The following is a 19239-nucleotide window of genomic DNA, read 5'->3' on the forward strand; positions in this document are numbered from 1 at the left end:
CTCAGGAGACTGCTGCCCAGCAGTCCCATAAGCAAAACCAATTGTACTTCTCAACCAGAGAGAAAGAAGTAGCAGAAGCTTTCTGACCTATACGTTTCCCAGAAAACCAAACAAATAGGGCAGACGACTGGCAAAAAATCCTTAATCACCTATAGATAACATTTTAAAGCATGCACAACCCTAAATTGTGCAACTAACGTTCCTCAGAAAAGAACTATGACAAAGAGAAGGAACAACAATTTCTTGATTAAAATTCTGTTCGAAACCACTTTAGGAAGAAACCTAACTTAGTACGAAGAACCACCTCATCGGCATGAAAGATAAGATAAGGCGAATCTCCGAGCAGAAGAGATAGCAATAAGAAACAAAATCTTCCAAGATAACTTAATATCTATGGAATGCAATGGCTCAAACGGAGCTTGCTGCAAAACTTTAAGAACAAAGTTAAGGCGCCCAGGAGAAGCAACAGATTTAAACACAGGCCTGATACTGACCAAGGCCTGACAAAAAGATTGCATATCTGGCACATCCGACAGACGCTTATGCAGCAAAACAATGTAAATAACCTCCTCCTTGTACTAAAGGCAAAGGAAATGACTGGGGGTTGTGGGAAGGGAAGTGATGTTTAACAGCTTTGCTGTGGTGCACTTTGCCTCCTCCTGCTGGTCAGGAGTGATATTCCCAACAATTATTTATGATTCCGTGGACTCACCGTATCTTAGGAAAGAAAATGCATCTGGTATAGGAAGTGAGGTTATTGTCAATTATGATAGCCCTTTAAATCAAACTCATACTAATGAATGCATATTACAAACTAATATAGAGTATCATTTTAGAAACTTGATAATAGAGAGGGGTCTCCTCTTTATTACTGAAGCCACATCACAAAATCCTAAAGAGAATGGGCAATCAGCTTGATGCATCAAAGAAGGTCAAGAAATACAATAAATAACAATCCTTATAATCCACCCACAAAAACATAATTTATGTAAGAACTTACCTGATAAATTCATTTCTTTCATATTAGCAAGAGTCCATGAGCTAGTGACGTATGGGATATACATTCCTACCAGGAGGGGCAAAGTTTCCCAAACCTCAAAATGCCTATAAATACACCCCTCACCACACCCACAATTCAGTTTAACGAATAGCCAAGAAGTGGGGTGATAAAAAAAGTGCAAAAGCATATAAAATAAGGAATTGGAATAATTGTGCTTTATACAAAAATCATAACCACCACAAAAAAAGGGCAGGCCTCATGGACTCTTGCTAATATGAAAGAAATGAATTTATCAGGTAAGTTCTTACATAAATTATGTTTTCTTTCATGTAATTAACAAGAGTCCATGAGCTAGTGACGTATGGGATAATGATTACCCAAGATGTGGATCTTTCCACACAAGAGTCACTAGAGAGGGAGGGATAAAATAAAGACAGCCAATTCCTGCTGAAAATAATCCACACCCAAAATAAAGTTTAATGAAAAACATAAGCAGAAGATTCAAACTGAAACCGCTGCCTGAAGTACTTTTCTACCAAAAACTGCTTCAGAAGAAGAAAATACATCAAAATGGTAGAATTTAGTAAAAGTATGCAAAGAGGACCAAGTTGCTGCTTTGCAAATCTGATCAATCGAAGCTTCATTCCTAAACGCCCAGGAAGTAGAAACTGACCTAGTAGAATGAGCTGTAATCCTCTGAGGCGGAGTTTTACCCGACTCAACATAGGCAAGATGAATTAAAGATTTCAACCAAGATGCCAAAGAAATGGCAGAAGCTTTCTGGCCTTTTCTAAAACCGGAAAAGATAACAAATAGACTAGAAGTCTTACGGAAAGACTAGTAGCTTCAACATAATATTTCAAAGCTCTAACAACATCCAAAGAATGCAACGATTTCTCCTTAGAATTCTTAGGATTAGGACATAATGAAGGAACCACAATTTCTCTACTAATGTTGTTGGAATTCACAACTTTAGGTAAAAAATCAAAAGAAGTTCGCAACACCGCCTTATCCTGATGAAAAATCAGAAAAGGAGACTCACAAGAAAGAGCAGATAATTCAGAAACTCTTCTGGCAGAAGAGATTGCCAAAAGGAACAAAACTTTCCAAGAAAGTAATTTAATGTCCAATGAATGCATAGGTTCAAACGGAGGAGCTTGAAGAGCCCCCAGAACCAAATTCAAACTCCAAGGAGGAGAAATTGACTTAATGACAGGTTTTATATGAACCAAAGCTTGTACAAAACAATGAATATCAGGAAGAATAGCAATCTTTCTGTGAAAAAGAACAGAAAGAGCAGAGATTTGACCTTTCAAGGAACTTGCGGACAAACCCTTATCTAAACCATCCTGAAGAAACTGTAAAATTCTCGGTATTCTAAAAGAATGCCAAGAAAAATGATGAGAAAGACACCAAGAAATATAAGTCTTCCAGACTCTATAATATATCTCTCTAGATACAGATTTACGCGCCTTTAACATAGTATTAATCACAGAGTCAGAGAAACCTCTTTGACCAAGAATCAAGCGTTCAATCTCCATACCTTTAAATTTAAGGATTTCAGATCCTGATGGAAAAAAGGACCTTGCGACAGAAGGTCTGGTCTTAACGGAAGAGTCCACGGTTGGCAAGAGGCCATCCGGACCAGATCCGCATACCAAAACCTGTGAGGCCATGCCGGAGCTACCAGCAGAACAAACGAGCATTCCTTCAGAATCTTGGAGATTACTCTTGGAAGAAGAACTAGAAGCGGAAAGATATAGGCAGGATGATACTTCCAAGGAAGTGATAATGCATCCACTGCCTCCGCCTGAGGATCCCGGGATCTGGACAGATACCTGGGAAGTTTCTTGTTTAGATGAGACGCCATCAGATCTATTTCTGGAAGCTCCCACATTTGAACAATCTGAAGAAATACCTCTGGGTGAAGAGACCATTCGCCCGGATGCAACATTTGGCGACTGAGATAATCCGCTTCCCAATTGTCTATACCTGGGATATGAACCGCAGAGATTAGACAGGAGCTGGATTCCGCCCAAACCAGAATTCGAGATACTTCTTTCATAGCCAGAGGACTGTGAGTCCCTCCTTGATGATTGATGTATGCCACAGTTGTGACATTGTCTGTCTGAAAACAAATGAACGATTCTCTCTTCAGAAGAGGCCAAAACTGAAGAGCTCTGAAAATTGCACGAAGTTCCAAAATATTGATCGGTAATCTCACCTCCTGAGATTCCCAAACTCCTTGTGCAGTCAGAGATCCTCACACAGCTCCCCAACCCGTGAGACTTGTATCTGTTGAAATTACAGTCCAGGTCGGAAGCACAAAAGAAGCCCCCTGAATTAAACGATGGTGATCTGTCCACCACGTTAGAGAGTGTCGTACAATCGGTTTTAAAGATATTATTTGAGATATCTTTGTGTAATCCTTGCACCATTGATTCAGCATACAGAGCTGAAGAGGTCGCATGTGAAAACGAGCAAAGGGGATCGCGTCCGATGCAGCAGTCATAAGACCTAGAATTTCCATGCATAAGGCTACCGAAGGGAATGATTGTGACTGAAGGTTTCGACAAGCTGAAATCAATTTTAGACGTCTCTTGTCTGTTAAAGACAGAGTCATGGACACTGAATCTATCTGGAAACCCAGAAAGGTCACCCTTGTCTGAACTTTTTGGTAAATTGATCCTCCAACCATGATCTTGAAGAAACAACACAAGTCGATTCGTATGAGATTCTGCTAAATGTAAAGACTGAGCAAGTACCAAGATATCGTCCAAATAAGGAAATACCACAATACCCTGTTCTCTGATTACAGACAGAAGGGCACCGAGAACCTTTGTAAAAATTCTTGGAGCTGTAGCTAGGCCAAACGGCAGAGCCACAAACTGGTAATGCTTGTCCAGAAAAGAGAATCTCAGGAACTGATAATGATCTGGATGAATCGGAATATGCAGATATGCATCCTGTAAATCTATTGTGGACATATAATGCCCTTGCTGAACAAAAGGCAAGATAGTCCTTACAGTTACCATTTTGAACGTAGGTATCCTTACATAACGATTCAATATTTTTAGATCCAGAACTGGTCTGAAGGAATTCTCCTTCTTTGGTACAATGAAGAGATTTGAATAAAACCCCATCCCCTGTTCCGGAACTGGAACTGGCATAATTACTCCAGCCAACTCTAGATCTGAAACACAATTCAGAAATGCTTGAGCTTTCACTGGATTTACTGGGACACGGGAAAGAAAAAATCTCTTTGCAGGAGGTCTCATCTTGAAACCAATTCTGTACCCTTCTGAAACAATGTTCTGAATCCAAAGATTGTAAACAGAATTGAACCAAATTTCTTTGAAAAAACGTAACCTGCCCCCTACCAGCTGAGCTGGAATGAGGGCCGCACCTTCATGTGGACTTAGAAGCAGGCTTTGCCTTTCTAGCAGGCTTGGATTTATTCCAGACTGGAGATGGTTTCCAAACTGAAACTGCTCCTGAGGATGAAGGATCAGGCTTTTGTTCTTTGTTGAAACGAAAGGAACGAAAACGATTATTAGCTCTGTTTTTACCCTTAGATTTTTTATCCTGTGGTAAAAAAGTTCCTTTCCCACCAGTAACAGTTGAGATAATAGAATCCAACTGAGAACCAAATAATTTGTTACCCTGGAAAGAAATGGAAAGTAGAGTTGATTTAGAAGCCATATCAGCATTCCAAGTCTTAAGCCATAAAGCTCTTCTAGCTAAAATAGCTAGAGACATAAACCTGACATCAACTCTAATAATATCAAAAATGGCATCACAGATAAAATTATTAGCATGCTGAAGAAGAATAATAATATTATGAGAATCATGATCTGTTACTTGTTGCGCTAAAGTTTCCAACCAAAAAGTTGAAGCTGCATCAACATCAGCCAATGATATAGCAGGTCTAAGAAGATTACCTGAACACAGATAAGCTTTTCTTAGAAAGGATTCAATTTTCCTATCTAAAGGATCCTTAAACGAAGTACCATCTGACGTAGGAATAGTAGTACGTTTAGCAAGGGTAGAAATAGCCCCATCAACTCTAGGGATTTTGTCCCAAAATTCTAATCTGTCAGACGGCACAGGATATAATTGCTTAAAACGTTTAGAAGGAGTAAATGAATTACCCAATTTATCCCATTCTTTGGAAATTACTCCAGAAATAGCATTAGGAACAGGAAAAACTTCTGGAATAACCACAGGAGATTTAAATACCTTATCTAAACGTTTAGAATTAGTATCAAGAGGACCAGAATCCTCTATTTCTAAAGCAATTAGTACTTCTTTAAGTAAAGAACGAATAAATTCCATTTTAAATAAATATGAAGATTTATCAGCATCAATCTCTGAGACAGAATCCTCTGAACCAGAAGAATCATCAGAATCAGAATGATGATGTTCATTTAAAAATTCATCTGTAGGGAGAGAAGTTTTAAAAGATTTTTTATGTTTACTAGAAGGAGAAATAACAGACATAGCCTTCTTGATGGATTCAGAAACAAAATCTCTTATGTTATCAGGAACATTCTGCACCTTAGATGTTGAAGGAACTGCAACAGGCAATGGTACTTTACTAAAGGAAATATTATCTGCATTAACAAGTTTGTCATGACAATTAATACAAACAACAGCCGGAGGAATAGCTACCAAAAGTTTATAGCAGATATACTTAGCTTTGGTAGGTCCAGCACTAGACAGCGATTTTCCTGAAGTATCTTCTGACTCAGATGCAACGTGAGACATCTTGCAATATGTAAGAGAAAAAACAACATATAAAGCAAAATTGATCAAATTCCTTAAATGACAGTTTCAGGAATGGGAAAAAATGCCAAAGAACAAGCTTCTAGCAACCAGAAGCAATGAAAAATGAGACTTAAATAATGTGGAGACAAAAGCGACGCCCATATTTTTTTAGCGCCAAATAAGACGCCCACATTATTTGGCGCCTAAATGCTTTTGGCGCCAAAAATGACGCCACTTCCGGAACGCCGACATTTTTGGCGCAAAATAACGTCAAAAAATGACGCAACTTCCGGCGACACGTATGACGCCGGAAACGGAAAAGATTTTTTGCGCCAAAAAAGTCCGCGCCAAGAATGACGCAATAAAATTAAGCATTTTCAGCCCCCGCGAGCCTAACAGCCCACAGGGAAAAAAGAGTCAAATTTGAAGGTAAGAAAAAATGATTAATTCAAATGCATTATCCCAAATATGAAACTGACTGTCTGAAAATAAGGAATGTTGAACATTCTGAGTCAAGGCAAATAAATGTTTGAATACATATATTTAGAACTTTATAAACAAAGTGCCCAACCATAGCTTAGAGTGTCACAGAAAATAAGATTTACTTACCCCAGGACACTCATCTACATGTTTGTAGAAAGCCAAACCAGTACTGAAACGAGAATCAGCAGAGGTAATGGTATATATATATATAAGAGTATATCGTCGATCTGAAAAGGGAGGTAAGAGATGAATCTCTACGACCGATAACAGAGAACCTATGAAATAGACCCCGTAGAAGGAGATCACTGCATTCAAATAGGCAATACTCTCCTCACATCCCTCTGACATTCACTGCACGCTGAGAGGAAAACCGGGCTCCAACTTGCTGCGGAGCGCATATCAACGTAGAATCTAGCACAAACTTACTTCACCACCTCCATCGGAGGCAAAGTTTGTAAAACTGAATTGTGGGTGTGGTGAGGGGTGTATTTATAGGCATTTTAAGGTTTGGGAAACTTTGCCCCTCCTGGTAGGAATGTATATCCCATACGTCACTAGCTCATGGACTCTTGCTAATTACATGAAAGAAATAAGCAGTCAATATTGAAAACAAATGGTAGCAAGTCTGCATGGTCTCATTTGCTGCTTAGATATACCTAATTCAATCCAGTTATTCTAGGTTATGGCTAATATTATAAAGTACTAAATAATAGTTTCTTTGTCTGTTATATTGTTACTATAGCCAGCTATAGCTTGCATCTCAAATCTGTATAAATCATTTTAATACAGAGAATGATACAGAGAAAAAGCAATTCAACAAAATAAAAAGCAGAAACGACAAAGATGAATTAGTATGGCATAACAGAAAAAAGACCAATTCAAGTCTGAAATGATATGACCTATTTAAAATTGAGGTCAGTAGTCAGACTGATATCAGTAGAACAGAAATACTGCCATAGACTAAAATTGGACCCAGATTTAAGATGATTTTTTTTGCCAGAAAGCCATTAAATAGTGCATTTAAAATGATAATAACTGAGTTTAAAATGAAAGAAAACACATAAGATAAAATGTTTCTACAGATGTTTAAAAGGACATTGCACTGTAAAAATTGTTTCCCCTTAAAGTGTCTTGTTATACCAGCATAATTGTTTCTGTAGGTTTATTTTTGTATCTGAAATAGCTGGTTTTGGTAATTGAAATCACTACTTATCTTTCTCAAGAACATAAATTAGCCTGTCTCTATCCACAAAGGCTAACACTAAGGTACTGACATTTTTCATTATGTGTGGTGGTTTCAATTAGCAAAAAAAAAAAAAACACACACACAGCTATTTCATATACAAGAATAAACCTAAGTGAGCAATTTCTAATACCTGCAACTATTGCAGTTAGTATTAGTCATTATGAAGACATTAAAAGAAAAGCATTACAGTTAGTTGCCCTTTCAAAAATGCATCAGCATAGCAAGATATATCATAACTGTTCTACAATGACAAGGACAGAATATAATATTAGCACACTTCTAAAAAGCAATAATTCACTTACTGCAATGTTTGTATAAAATAATATTTAGGCAAGACATCTGGACTATTAAATAAGATAATACAAAAATACTAAGACTGAAACCAGCTAGTCAGCCAATTTTAAATATTCCACAAACAGTGTGTAAATATAGATAGTATACATAGAATAAGTTTAATATATGTATGTTTCTCTATTGTATCTTGTAGTCCATTGAGAAATGAAGAAGCAGCAAGTTCTGTTTCTAGAGTGCATTAAGAGATATAATTTATTTTTATAGAATTTCAAACTATGTGAAAGCTACTTTGGGGATAGCTGACTTAACGCTAATACCCATGTTTGTGAAGGAAGCTGTGGTTCTTTTCCATATCTAAAAGCCAAATACCCATATTTCTGTAAATTTGGGATACTTTGAGTGCAGGTGTTGGTATGAAGTGTAATTGAGTAATATGAGTCAATAAGTGGGTACACTGAAAGGTATACATTCTCTGCCACTCTAACTTCTGTCTTGCTATGTTCAGTAGTTATTCTGGTGTTGTAAATGTCTCAGAAGGCTGGTAGTTGCAGAAGGATAATTTATCTCCAGAATCAGAAGAAAGCCAAATGTTTAAGCCAGGGAGCCACTGGCCCCTAGTATTTTATCACTGGCTCCCAATTTTTATGGTTATTCTTCATGTATCTATATACGAATACCAATGCAACAGATTTGTCGACCAGTGGTTTAAGCCATATCTGGTTTCTTTTGCATGGCATATATGGATCTCATGAAAGCCAGCAGATTTCAAAACTTCCATCTGGGGAGCTAAATCATAATGTGCTAGCTCACTTACACCAGGAAATACAGTCATACAGGTAACGCTCACTAGCCCTCTAGATATTAGCTTTATGACATCAACCTTGGCCAATTCTTGCACTTTAGAATGGAGTATGTAATTTTCTTTGTGTACTTACAAGCAATGACTTGAAATAACAGCAAGTGTTGCACAGTTTACTAATTGCATACTAGTCAGCATTACTTAACCCTTATTCAAAGTATCTGGCCACAGAGGATTTAGTGGTGGTTAAAAAACAAAAAACAGTGCTGGAGATGGATATCTTTCAATTAACAAAAGCCATTCAGAAGACAGTACATGAAACACTAGTTGCCCCTGCATACACCACTTTAGATACTTGATTGCAAAATTCAGCCAGCGAACAGCAGGAAACAAGTGATACAACAGTGCTAAGATTTCATCTGAAGGGGTAAGGTGTGTAACCATTTTGTTGAAAAAGACCAGAAAAGCAACAGTACTTGTCTTGCTGGAATGTAAAGGATCTGGAATACTTTAAAGTTAAACATCTCCTACTACCAACCTAGTCAAGTAAATTAATCTGCACTATTCTTTGATAAGTGATCTTCTTGCATATATAAATTGTGTTATATGACTATACTATGTTTGGCATTGAAACATAAGCTCCACACACTAAAACAAAATATCCTTGATAAAACTGTTAATAGGAGTAAATTATAAAGTTACTTAAAATGTCATGCTCTATCTGAATCATGAAAGAGAACATTTGGGTTCAGTGTCCCTTTAATGTCTTAAAATGACAGTAAAGTCAATTTTGGTCACCATATATTGGCAATTAATTTCTGATGAATAAAATAAAACATAATTTATGCTTACCTGATAAATTCCTTTCTCCTGTAGTGTAGTCAGTCCACGGGTCATCCATTACTTATGGAATATATCTCTTCCTAACAGGAAACTGCAAGAGAATTACCCAGCAGAGCTGCTATATAGCTCCTCCCCTCACCTATCATATTCAGTCATTCGACCAAAGCAGACGAGAAAGGAGGAACCACAGGGTACAGTGGTGACTGGAGTTTAATTAAAATTTAGACCTGCCGTAAAAACAGGGCGGGCCGTGGACTGACTACACTACAGGAGAAAGGAATTTATCAGGTAAGCATAAATGATGTTTTCTCCTGTTAAGTGTAGTCAGTCCACGGGTCATCCATTACTTATGGAATACCAATACCAAAGCTAAAGTACACGGATGAAGGGAGGGACAAGGCAGGAACATTAAACAGAAGGAACCACTGCCTGAAGTACCTTTCTCCCAAAAATAGCCTCCGAGGAAGCAAAAGTGTCAAATTTGTAAAATTTTTAAAAAGTGTGAAGCGAAGACCAAGTCGCAGCTTTGCAAATCTGTTCAACAGAGGCCTCATTTTTAAAGGCCCAGGTGGAAGCCACAGCTCTAGTAGAATGAGCTGTAATCCTTTCAGGAGGCTGCTGTCCAGCAGTCTCATAGGCTAAGCGTATTATGCTACTAAGCCAAAAGGAGAGAGAGATAGCCGAAGCCTTTTGACCTCTTCTCTGTCCAGAGTAAACGACAAACAGGGAAGAAGTTTGACGAAAATCTTTAGTTACCTGCAAATAGAATTTCAGGGCACGGACTACGTCCAGATTACGTCCAGATTATGCAAAAGTCGTTCCTTCTTTGAAGAAGGGTTAGGACACAGAGATGGAACAACAATCTCTTGATTGATATTCCTGTTAGTAACTACCTTAGGTAAGAACCCAGGTTTAGTACGCAGGACTACCTTGTCTGAATAAAAAATCAGATAAGGAGAATCACAATGTAAGGCAGATAACTCAGAGACTCTTCGAGCCGAGGAAATAGCCATCAAAAACAGAACTTTCCAAGATAACAGCTTGATATCAATGGAATGAAGGGGTTCAAATGGAACGCCTTGAAGAACATTAAGAACTAAGTTTAAGCTCCACGGCGGAGCAACAGACTTAAACACAGGCTTAATCCTAGTTAAAGCCTGACAGAAAGCCTGAACGTCTGGAACTTCAGCCAGACGTTTGTGTAGAAGAATAAACAGAGCAGAAATCTGTCCCTTTAACGAACTAGCAGATAAGCCCTTTTCTAAACCCTCTTGTAGAAAGGACAATATCCTAGGAATCCTAACCTTACTCCATGAGTAACTCTTGGATTCGCACCAATGTAAATATTTACGCCATATCTTATGGTAAATTTTTCTGGTAACAGGCTTCCTAGCCTGTATTAAGGTATCAATAACCGACTCCGAGAAGCCACGCTTTGATAGAATCAAGCGTTCAATCTCCATGCAGTCAGCCTCAGAGAAATTAGATTTGGATGGTTGAAAGGACCCTGAATTAGAAGGTCCTGTCTCAGAGGCAGAGACCACGGTGGACAGGACGACATGACCACTAGGTCTGCATACTAGGTCCTGCGTGGCCACGCAGGCGCTATCAGAATCACCGAAGCTCTCTCCTGTTTAATCTTGGCAATCAAACGAGGAAGCATCGGGAATGGTGGAAACACATAAGCCATGTTGAAGACCCAAGGGGCTGTCAGAGCATCTATCAGCACCGCTCCCGGGTCCCTGGACCTGGATCCGTAACAAGGAAGCTTGGCGTTCTGACGAGACGCCATGAGATCCAGATCTGGTTTGCCCCAACGATGAATCAGTTGAGCAAAGACCTCCGGATGAAGTTCCCACTCCCCCGGATTGAAAGTCTGGCGACTTAGAAAATCCGCCTCCCAGTTCTCCACGCCTGGGATGTAGATCGCTGACAGGTGGCAAGAGTGAGACTCTGCCCAGCGAATTATCTTTGAGACTTCAAACATCGCTAGGGAACTTCTGGTTCCCCCTTGATGGTTGATGTAAGCCACAGTCGTGATGTTGTCCGACTGAAATCTGATGAACCTCAGAGTTGCTAACTGAGGCGAAGCTAGGAGAGCATTGAATATTGCTCTTAACTCCAGAATATTTATTGGGAGGAGTTTCCCCTCCTGAGTCCATAATCCCTGAGCTTTCAGGGAATTCCAGACTGCTCCCCAGCCTAGAAGGCTGGCGTCTGTTGTTACAATTGTCCAATCTGGCCTGCGAAAGGTCATCCCCTTGGACAGATGTGGCCGAGAAAGCCACCATAGAAGAGAATCTCTGGTCTCTTGATCCAGATTTAGTAGGGGGGACAAATCTGAGTAATCCCCGTTCCACTGACTTAGCATGCACAATTGCAGCGGTCTGAGATGCAGGCGCGCAAATGGTACTATGTCCATTGCCGCTACCATTAAGCCGATTACTTCCATGCACTGAGCTACTGACGGGTGTGGAATGGAGTGAAGGACACGGCAAGCATTTAGAAGTTTTAATAACCTGGCCTCTGTCAGGTAAATTTTCATCTCTACAGAATCTATAAGAGTCCCTAGAAAGGGAACTCTTGTAAGTGGTAATAGAGAACTCTTTTCCACGTTCACCTTCCACCCATGCGACCTCAGAAATGCCAGAACTATCTCTGTATGAGACTTGGCAGTTTGAAAACTTGACGCTTGTATCAGAATGTCGTCTAGGTACGGAGTCACCGCTATGCCTCGCGGTCTTAGTACCGCCAGAAGTGAGCCTAGAATTTTTGTAAAGATTCTTGGAGCCGTAGCTAATCCGAAGGGAAGAGCTACAAACTGGTAATGCCTGTCTAGGAAGGCAAATCTCAGATACCGGTAATGATCCTTGTGAATCGGTATGTGAAGGTAGGCATCCTTTAGGTCCACTGTGGTCATGTACTGACCCTCTTGGATCATGGGAAGGATGGTTCGAATAGTTTCCATTTTGAATGATGGAACTCATAGAAATTTGTTTAGGATTTTTAAGTCCAAGATTGGCCTGAAGGTTCCCTCTTTCTTGGGAACCACAAATAGGTTTGAATAGAATCCCTGCCCGTGTTCCATCCGCGGAACTGGGTGGATTACCCCCATTAGTAAGAGGTCTTGTACACAGCGTAGAAACACCTCCTTCTTTATTTGGTTTGCTGATAACCTTGAAAGATGAAATCTCCCCCGTGGAGGAGAAGTTTTGAAGTCCAGGACATATCCCTGAGATATGATCTCCAACGCCCAGGGATCCTGGACATCTCTTGCCCAAGCCTGGGCGAAGAGAGAAAGTCTGCCCCCCACTAGATCCGTTTCCGGATAGGGGGCCCTCCCTTCATGCTGTCTTGGGGGCAGCAGCAGGTTTCTTGGCCTGCTTGCCCGTGTTCCAGGACTGGTTAACTTTCCAGCCCTGCCTGTAAAGAGCAACAGCTCCTTCCTGTTTTGGAGCGGAGGAAGTTGATGCTGCTCCTGCCTTGAAGTTACGAAAGGCACGAAAATTAGACTGTTTGGCCTTTGATTTGGCCCTGTCCTGAGGTAGAGCATGGCCCTTACCTCCTGTAATGTCAGCAATAATTTCTTTCAAGCCGGGCCCGAATAAGGTCTGCCCTTTGAAAGGAATATTAAGCAATTTAGATTTAGAAGTCACGTCAGCTGACCAGGATTTAAGCCATAGCGCTCTGCGCGCTTGGATGGCGAATCCGGAGTTCTTAGCCGTAAGTTTGGTTAAATGCACAACGGCATCAGAAACAAATGCGTTAGCTAGCTTAAGTGTTTTAAGCTTGTTGATTATTTCATCCAATGGAGCTGAGCGAATGGCCTCTTCCAGAGACTCAAACCAGAATGCTGCCGCAGCAGTGACAGGCGCAATGCATGCGAGGGGCTGTAAAATAAAACCTTGTTGAACAAACATTTTCTTAAGGTAACCCTCTAATTTTTTATCCATTGGATCTGAAAAGGCACAACTATCCTCCACCGGGATAGTGGTACGCTTAGCTAAAGTAGAAACTGCTCCCTCCACCTTAGGGACCGTCTGCCATAAGTCTCGTGTGGTGGCGTCAATAGGAAACATTTTCCTAAATATGGGAGGAGGGGTAAAAGGCACACCCGGTCTATCCCACTCCTTGCTAATAATCTCTGTAAGCCTTTTTGGTATAGGAAATACGTCAGTACACACCGGTACCGCATAGTATCTATCCAACCTACATAATTTCTCTGGAATTGCAACCGTGTTACAATCATTCAGAGCCGCTAATACCTCCCCTAGCAATGTGCGGAGGTTCTCTAGCTTAAATTTAAAATTGGAAATCTCTGAATCCAGTCTCCCTGGATCAGATCCGTCACCCACAGAATGAAGCTCTCCGTCCTCACGTTCTGCAAACTGTGACGCAGTATCTGACATGGCTCTCATCTCATCCGCGCGCTCTGTCCTTAACCCAGAGCTATCGCGCTTGCCTCTTAATTCTGGCAACTTAGATAATACTTCTGTCATAACAGTAGCCATGTCTTGCAAAGTGATTTGTAAGGGCCTCCCTGATGTACTTGGCGCCACAAAATCACGCACCTCCTGAGCGGGAGGCGAAGGTACTGACACGTGGGGAGAGTTAGTCGGCATAACTTCCCCCTCGTTGTCTGGTGATAATTTCTTTACATGTAAAGATTGACTTTTATTTAAAGAAGCATCAATGCAATTAGTACACAAATTTCTATTGGGCTCCACATTGGCCTTTAAACATAGTGAACAAGGGGCGGAGCCTGGAGCTCAAGGTGAATGGCGGTGTAATCTGTGAGCTCCGCTAAACACTGCTGTATTATACCTTATATATGGGCTAATCGTTACCCAGTACAGGCTGTGAGATGACAGGAGAAGTGCTGTAGCCTGAATAGCAGCATCAGAGAGACTGATTTGACCGACACAGGACCGGACAAGCCACAGATACAAGACGGAGCAAGTAGAACCGCCCGCCATCTTGGCCATGTGGCCTAACAAACAGAAGCTAACAACAGAGGCTATGATCTGAATATCGAAGCAAACACAATGGCGGTAAGACAATGAGAGCCGGACCCTGACCGCACATATATTTAGGCAAAGTGGAGCCGAACTGACAGTTACACAGTCGAACTAAGTAGAGACCGAGGAGGTGATAGGCCTCTGCTTCCAGCCTAACTAACAAGACGACTGGTGATCCCGCTACCGGGATATTGCAAATAGAAAGTGTAGCACCGTTCAAAAGCTAAAAGCTACGAATATTACTATAAAGGGACAAACAATCTTTTGAAGGTGACACACAACATAAGGTCTGAAAAGTTTAGCTACTATGGCCTACTCTGTCCTAGCACAAACCTTCTCTTTTTTAAAATAAAAGGAAACAACAGATACTGACAAGTGCTGCAGGAACATAATCATTTGGAAACCTGTGACACACAATATATCTATATGGGACTCAAACTCTCTTAACTGATAATGCTAGTGAATTAAATATGCACTACAGAGATATGCAAACTACAATACTATTACAGCAACATATTTAAGAAACAGAAGCGTATCTCTATATATACCACTATATTAATATAAGCACAGCAGAACCACGCTTTATCACAATTGACGCCCATTAACCTACTACTATCCTATTATGAAATAATACCTAGATCTGCGCATGTAATTCACAACAAAAGCAGCTGAAATAAAATCAGAAAGATAGTGAAATGCAGAGATAGTTTTGTCACAGACGACATCAGCCTACTGTAATATTCCATAAACGGAATTAAGCCAACAAGCAGGTGAAAGATAAAAATACAGTACCACCCTACCTAAAATGGAGTGAGATCATAGTACACAACAGAGAGGGCAATACAGTACAGATCAACAACCTCAAACTAAAACTGCTATTATTTTTCTCCATCAGAGACGAATTCTGATCAGCAACTATGGCGGCGAGAAAACATAACAAATCTTCTCAAGGCCCTAAAACACCAGCTGCTAATTTATTTTTTAAACCTGCAAAAGAAAAGGAGACAATAAACAACACTACAGCAGAAGATATGGACTCTGACTCAGATTCACAGTTCGCTGAGGAGGACTCCATTCCTGTCACTAAAGCTGACCTTAGGTCGTTGGTATCTAAAAAAGATATTGATAAAAATTTCAATAAGCTATGGGAAAAATTTGACGCATTCCAGAACACTGTGACTGACAGTCTAACAGAAATAAAACAGGACGTAACAGATCTAGGCTCCAGAGTAGCGGCACTAGAAGAGGCAGAAGCCTCGGTAGCAGAAGAACTCACGAATGTTACCATGCAACTCACAACACAACAACAAGAGGTCTCTGAGATACAAGACAAACTAGAAGATCTTGAAAACAGAACTCGGAGGTGCAATCTAAGATTAAAAGGAATACCGGAATCTGTTACAACAGATGAATTGAGCACCTACCTGCATCAACTCTTCCAAGCTATCTCAGGTGAGGTGAATGATGACAAATACCAGCTGGAAAGGGCCCATAGAGCACTAAGACCCAAACCAAAAGAAGAAGCACCCCCTAGGGATGTGGTGGTCAAATTCTACAGATTCCCAGAAAAGGAAGAAATCCTTACAGCAGCAAGAAAGAACCCTACATTCAAATTCCAAGGATCAGTGATTCAATTCTACCAAGATCTCTGCATCAAAACGCTACAAAGAAGAAGCGAACTGAGACCACTCACCACGCTACTGAGAAAACACCAAATCAGATACAGATGGGGGTTCCCTTTCAACCTAAACATTCTACACAACGGCCGATCACTGAGCCTAAAAGAACCAGATGAGATACCAATGATCTGCAAGCAACTATCACTGGAACCGCCGGAACTACCGCAACTGGAACAAGCAGAAGATTCGGCACAGCAATCATCTAGGACTAAACAACTGAATAAACAAAGATGGTCCAAAGTGACAAAGAAGAAATCCAAGACATGAGACTTTGATTCTACATATAACAACGTGCTCATCTACCTGTGAAGAAACAGGAGATACAGATCAAGGAGTCCAGGAACTACAAAAGTTAAACGATATTCATTGTTGAAAATTGTTTGAGAACTAAACTGTTGGTAACAGAAACAAGGTAAACCTGAACATTTTTTAGGCCCGATGTCAGCATCCCAGCAGTGGGAGCAAACAACCACTCATATAGTGGATGATGTAAAGAGGGGGGGGAGGGGGGGATTGAAGGTTTTCTACATTTCTTATGTTTTACTCCTACATGCAGTTTTTAAATGTGGGAGATATCAGTTCTCTATTGTTTTTTTTGTTCTCACTCAATGTACCACAATTATTTTGTTGAAAACATCATGTAATTTGACTGTTCTTGCTTTTGTTTTCGCTCAGCTATTTTGCCTCTCCTACTCAAGTAACTTACCTAGAAACAAAGGGCCTCATCTAAAATCACTAAGGAGAACGGCAGAAATATTGGTAGAGGCGGATCCGGGGGTGAGAGTCCCAGACTTCAAACTGTAAGTGATGACTGTTGACATACGTTTGATATCACATAATGTTAGGGGCCTTAACACAGACCTAAAAAGACGGACAGCACTGGCCCAATATCTTAAAATTAAGGCTAATATAATCTTCCTACAAGAGACTCACTTCACCAAAGACGTAGTTCCAAAATATTGGGCCAGAAACTTTACTCAACACTATCATTCAACGACAGACAAAAAGAAGCGGGGGGTCTCGATACTGATACACCAATCCCTGGGCTTAGCAGTGGAGGAGACGATCAGGGACCCAGAAGGGAGGTTCTTAATAGTCAGAGGTAGACAAAGAGACAAGCAAATTGTTTTATGCAATATCTACGCTCCCAATGAGACGCAAATCTCTTTTTTCACACACATCTCCTATCTGCTTACCCAATGGACACAAGATAGGATCCTACTGGGGGGTGATTTTAATATAGAACTATATAAATTCCAAGGTGCAGACCAGCACAAACTGACCCAAAAACAACTTAGGCATAACTCTATGGTAAAAAAAATAAAGGAGATTTTTCTGTCCCACAATATTCTAGACTCCTGGGACACTCTTTATGGGAGAACACTAGACTACACTTACTATTCCCATGCTCACAAAACGTACTCAAAATTGGACTATGTTTACTTAAGCCAGATATGGCTCCCTGACTTGGCATCCTCTACTATCCATGCTTGCGCTTGGTCAGACCACTCTATAGTCCAAATTCACATTAAAGAAACATTCCAAATCAGCACAGCACGCTCTTGGAACTATGACCCTTCTGTGCTACAACAACCAGGTATACTTAACTCCATCTCACAAGCAATGACAGAATACTGGGCACTAAACACGGGTTCCACCTCTAATCCGATTAGCACATGGGCAGCACATAAACCTTTTATTAGGGGATTACTCATAAAAGAAAAGGCAGCTCTCACCAAAGCTAACAGATCTCAAATAGACTCTCTACAGGCTCAAATAGACACACTCACAAAACTACATCAACGAGACCAATCAGAAACACTGTTCCAAGAACTACAAGCAAAGAGAGTAGAATTATCAACGATTATGAATAGGGCATCTCTAAGGGCTGCACACAGACTGAAAGCAAATTACTTTCTCTACTCTAACAAGCCAGATAAGTACCTAGCACATAAACTTAGAGAACAGACGAAATCCTTTTCTATTCCAATCCTGCAAAAAAATAACGGCACATACACCTCAAATCCCCAAGAAATAGCTGACAGCTTTGCTCAATATTACGCACAACTTTATGACGGAAACAAAACGACGCAAAACGATAAAACGAAGCAGACACTACATAGATTCCTAGATGAGGCTAAATTAACACCTATTGATAAAACGATTAGGGACGAACTGAATGCTGAGGTGTCAGCCAGGGAGGTCCTTATAGCCATCAAGGAGCTCAAGCCAGGAAAAGCACCTGGTCCAGATGGATTCCCAGGTGAATACTATCAACTTTTTAAATCAACTCTAGTCCCACATGTTGTAACATTTTGTAACAATATCCTACAAGGTAAAGCAATCCCAACAGAAATTTTACAGGCTAAGATAGTGGTAATTCCTAAACCAGGACGAAACCCACAGCTATGCCAAAGTTATAGGCCCATATCCTTAATCAACCAAGATATAAAGATTTTTAGCAAAATTTTGGCAAATAGACTCAAATCACATCTGCCGACCCTAATTCACCCAGACCAAGTGGGATTTATACCCGGAAGAGAAGCTCCTGACAATATAAGACGTACAATCTCCCTGGTTGACTATCTCCATAAGACAAAAACGCCTTCTCTGGTCCTGTCCTTGGACGCAGAGAAGGCGTTTGACAGAATAGACTGGGTTTTTATGTTTGAGGTCTTGAGTAAATTGGGATTTAATGGACCATTTGTTCAGGCTATAAAAAGTATATATGCTAATCCTACTGCCCACATTAGAGCGGCAGGCTACCAATCCAAGAGGATTGACATCCAAAACGGGACAAGACAGGGATGCCCCTTATCGCCACTTTTATTTGCCCTATGCATAGAGCCCCTAGCAGCAGTGATTCGCTTGACCCCAGAAATACACGGAGTATCGTTAGGTAACGAGGAATTTAAAATTTCTCTATTTGCAGATGACATCCTCCTTACCCTGACCAAGCCACTGGAATCCCTACCCCATTTATACCGTATTTTACAAGATTATGCTGATATATCAGGATACAAAATAAATCAGGAAAAATGCGAGGCACTATCTATCGATCTCCCTGACCACACTAAAAAGATTATTGCCACCAATTTTCTGTTTGAGTG

At 40.5% G+C, this 19239-nt stretch overlaps 1 protein-coding gene across 1 annotated transcript in view; it reads right to left on the reverse strand.

Annotated features, from left to right (window-relative positions):
- The window catches only part of PIKFYVE (phosphoinositide kinase, FYVE-type zinc finger containing), a 563129-nt gene that overhangs the window by 164402 nt on the left and 379488 nt on the right, over positions 1-19239 (reverse strand). The window lies entirely within an intron of this gene.

This window comes from Bombina bombina, chromosome 1 (genome assembly GCF_027579735.1).
Source record: "Bombina bombina isolate aBomBom1 chromosome 1, aBomBom1.pri, whole genome shotgun sequence".
Classification (NCBI taxonomy): Eukaryota; Metazoa; Chordata; class Amphibia; order Anura; family Bombinatoridae; genus Bombina; species Bombina bombina.